This window comes from Tupaia chinensis, unplaced genomic scaffold, assembly GCF_000334495.1.
Source record: "Tupaia chinensis unplaced genomic scaffold, TupChi_1.0 Scaffold147608_1, whole genome shotgun sequence".
Taxonomy (NCBI): domain Eukaryota; kingdom Metazoa; phylum Chordata; class Mammalia; order Scandentia; family Tupaiidae; genus Tupaia; species Tupaia belangeri.
The window spans coordinates 560189-564732 of NW_006207460.1; positions in this window are offsets into that span (position 1 = coordinate 560189).

The window sequence follows — 4544 nt, forward strand, 5'->3', positions numbered from 1 at the left end:
ATCTTTTACTTAAAAGATCCAGGCCCAGACTCTCTGCCTTGCTTGAGAAAGAGGAAGGGGTGTTCAGCATTTAATAGTTTGCTTGTCTTCCACTTCTGCCAGGAAATGTTTATTTGCCTCTAATTGGTCCTAAGAGACCACAGGGAGGTTGGCTCACTGAGGGATTGGCTGAGAATGTGTAAAGCAAAGACTGCGAGAAGCATTTGGGAGTTTGTTGTTGTTGGATTGAATTTCCTATTTTGTTTCTCAAGTTGAGCCAGGGCAGCATGTCCCATTGGCTGCAGTGATGAGGTTAAGGCCTGCAGGTACCCCAGTAGGGCTGGCACCCGTGGAAATGCATAGTGAAGCTGCTGCCACAATTGCCTCCGAGGCTTTGTCCAGTTTTGGTTAGACCCTGCATGACCAAATTGGACCTGTCCTTTCTGTTTATTACAAGAAGGGCGTTTTTCTCTTCAATATCTAGAGTGTCTTAGGAACCAATTCTTCATGTCAAGGAAGAAGACTAACGTCTATGTTTTCTTCCTCATAGAATTGAACCTGATATTTCCTAGGTCTCCCACATGTCAGGTAGGAGCATCAGTGATGGTTCCATCACCTCACCTCCATTCCAGAGGAGGCGGCCATGTCTTTTGAGTCTCTGAGGGTCAGAGACTGAAGCTCTATCCTTCCTGGGCTCCTCCCTGTCTCCTGGCTAGTTACTATGTATTACCACTGGGCTACCTGGTCTCTAAGGGCCTGAGAGAGACTCTCTGGAGAATCCAGGGAAACTGAGCCCAAGAGTTACCCATCCTTATTTCATTCCTCCCCTGGCCCTTCTTCTTTTTCAGGCCATGATTTCCCTGGTGCCAGCTTCTCTTCTGGGGCATCCTCACCCCCTAGGCTCTCTGCTGCAGATTGGCTGTGCCAGGTTCCCACAGGCCACTGGCCGTGCCAAGAGGGTCTCTGCAGGCCCTAAGCTGAATAAGTGAGGGCAGTAACTGCCTCTATCCTGGGTTCTCTAAAGCCCTAGGGCACCATCCTTAGGGGAGAAGGTCTATAGTTATTGCATTTTAATTCCATTACTTTAAGTCTGGAAAGTTAAGCTAGTCAGAATTATCATCTTGCTTTCCAATCTAAGTACCCGTGGCCCTGGAACAAGCCTTTTCAAGACGTGGTTCATTTTGCTTTACACAAAAGATCTGTTCTAGCAGTTCTGTGTAAACCAAATGCTATTTTTTGATGCATTTGGACTGCTGACCATTTAAAAGCAGCCTATGATTGCTTCTTTCGTAAAGCAAGCAACCTCCCTCTAACTTTAGCTGTTTTGACTATTTGGATTTTCACATATTGGGCTTACCCAGAGTGGAGCACACCTCCAGGGCTCATGGCTGACGCTGGGTAGACGTCTGCATCTGTGCTGTGTGTGTGGTGTGGCTGGCCAGTAGGTGAGTATTCCTGCGTGTGTGAGTGAAGCCACTCCCAGGCTGGTGCTCTCCTCTGTGCTTGGTGACTGCCCAGTGGCAGCCCTAGCTGCCCTTCACTCCCACCTGCTGCCAAAGTCCCTGTGCTAATGGGATTTCAAACACAAAAAGTGGAAAAACAATTTTCGTAAACTTTGTTTTATATTAAAAAAAAATCCATAAGTCTGTGTGTGTTAAACATGAGGTTCTGCCTCTGTGGCTGTGTTTGAAAAAATAAAGTTTTATTAGAATAATCCATTTTCCCAAGCAACTTTGTGTATTACAGTGTCTTTTTCCCTTTACCACAAAGAAAGGCAAGGAGGAAGCAGTGTGAAGGCCACCTAACTGCTCCCGTCCCTTCCCCTAAGACATGGCTAGGCCTTTCAAGCAAGGCAGCATCTGGCCCTAGGTCACTTGCTGTGGCCATAGCAGATCATTTCCTATGGCCCAGGCTTCTGCTAAGGCCTTTGTTATTTCTGGCACTCTGGTCTGTTTCCCTGGCACTTAATACCTGTCTCCTCTTTCCCGCTGTCACGCTCACTTCCAGCAGATTGAAGTCAAGTGTTAAAACATCCCAGATCCCTGAGAAATGCCTGATGCAGTCAGGAACTTGTCTAGATTGGTTTGTAGGTTTTGGGAGATGGGGAGAAGGTAGGCTGGGAGACGATCAGGAATCCCTTTCTTAAGAATTTTCACATGTTTTGTCTTGAAGAGATAAAACTATAGTCATCAGAATTTAGATTCCAAAGACCTAGACAATTTCTCCATCCTAATATCACTTTTTGAAAATAATCTCATAGCAAAGCTCTCTTTTGTCCTAGAAGAGAAGGGTATTTTCCATTATGCTTCTTCTTGGAGTGTTCATTTGCTGAAAGAAGCTGTGTGGCTTACTCTTTCTCTCTAGGCCTTTCTATCCCACCCTTTCTTCTCCCTATGTTAACATTCTTCCAATGTGTGTGGGTGAAGTGTAGTTGCTTAGAGATCCAGGCAGGAGCGTCTGTCCCTAAGGCTTAGCCTTTCTTTACCAGTTGTAGTGCTGACTTGCCAGGCGGCAAGAAGAGTCAAGTTGCTTAGCCTACGTCCTAGTTTCCTGTTCAAATCGGTGGCACTCATCATTGAATACCAATGCAGTGTGCAGGAAGACGAGTCAAGGATTGGCTTGACTACCTGGAACAGGAAACTGTGATAAAATATATGCTAGAAAAAGTGGGGGTTGTCATGTGTCCTGGAAACAAAGGAGGGCCAGTGGGGGTGTGGTAGGGCAGTGACATGTGGTTAAAGAAGCTTAGAATTACAGCTCCCCCGCCCCTTTATTTAAAACTTGTTTTGTTTCACCTACTGTTTGAGCAGGAGCAACGTTTGAGCATCTAACGTTTGTCCTCCTTTTTTCCTTTCTTTTGAAAATTTTTTTGTTAGGTTTTTCTGCCGTTTATTTTCTTTGAGGCCAAGCGTGATTTCATTTTTCATTCCTGATATCCTTCTAGTGTAGGAAAAGAATGTAAACTCCATGAGGGTAAGGGTTTTATTTTATTCAGTGTTGTGTCTCTGACACTTTGGCCATTTCCTGGCACTTGAAAAGTGCCTGCCATATTTGTTGAATGAGTTTAACCTTTGCTTTTCTCATCCCTGAGCTCAAGCACATTTCTCTCTCATGCTGTGAGAAACCAGCTTTGAACACTGGGACTGTAATTAAAGCCCCATATGGGAGAAAAATCCTAGCAGATATTTTTGATAGAAAAGCTGCAAGACAGATAGGTCTTGTATAGGTTTACCTTTGTTTCCTTCCTACTAACTAAAACATACATGTCATGTGCTTTAAGAAATGTCTCTCAGCCCAGAAAATCATTGAGTCAGGTCCCAGATTGGCTATGGAAGATGTTAGTAACAAGGTAGGAGAAGAGAATGTTCCCTTGGTGCTCTAGTCAGTTCTAGAATGACTTCCCTAGATATTTTTGTACTTTTTCTAAAGTCAGTAGTTGTTTTATTTTCTCCTCCTGCCCCTCCCACACCCAGCCTTTTCTACAAGAAAAGTAGGTCAAGGGTGTAGACAAAGGTATGAACGGGAGATAACTGGGTAGGCACAGAAGCCTCGGAGAAAGTACCAGCTACCTCTCCTGTCTGTGGGGGCAGGTCAATGAAAGAAATAGGCCCTTTTTTGAGCAATAGTCATGGGTTATTATTAGACTCTTTCTCGATTGTATGTGTTCAGTATCTACATCCATGAAGCCATGGAACATGCTAGTCTAACATAACCAACGTGAAATGATTTAGGCTAACCTTTGCCTATCAGGAAGTATCTGTCTCCCACACCTGTATTGAATGAATTCACATAAGAGTTACTGGATTTTATTCCCATCTCTACTATTTCCAGGGTTAAGATGAGGTGCTACTGAATCAGGGAAGAGAATCTCTACAGCTGGGCTCTTTCTAATTCCCCTAAAAAGTTGAGTAGAGAAACACACTTAACACATTGGAAGACTAGGAAGGGGAAGAAGCTCATGGGTTTAATGCAAAACATCAAGATGTTAGACACATTGGCCTTCAGCCAATGGAAAGAGTAGCATTATCACATTTAATGGATGTAATACATTGGCCAGTTGGAAAGGAACCTATAAAGTACTGGCAATATAGAATAGTATATTACCGTTATGGACCAATGAGAATGAAGGATTTTGTTCCATGGACCAATAGGGAGAATGTTTTCTAAAAGATGACAAGAGTATCTCTTATTTTCAGGATAAGAAATAAATGGGGTATTGGAGTCACTCACTTCTAGGTACCGTGTCCCTCAGCACCCCTCCCCCATAAAATAACTCAGTGTCAGAGGTGGGTAAGCCAAAGCCGCCTCAGATATGGGACACCCTCAAGGAAGACTGGGACCAGGAACACTGACTTGGGGGACTTGAGGGCCCGCCCACTTCCCCACCCCGGCCGAGCTTGCAATTCCCCTCCCAGCCGCAGGGGGCACTGCAGGCCTCGGGGAGGTTGGGGCGGAGCGCTGCAAGGGGCCCAGGGCTGCCATCCCGCTCCAGAGCGCGGGGGGCGCTGTGCCCGGCCCGAGCTGCGACTCCGCTCCCGGCCACGGGGGGCGCTGCGCGGCGCCGG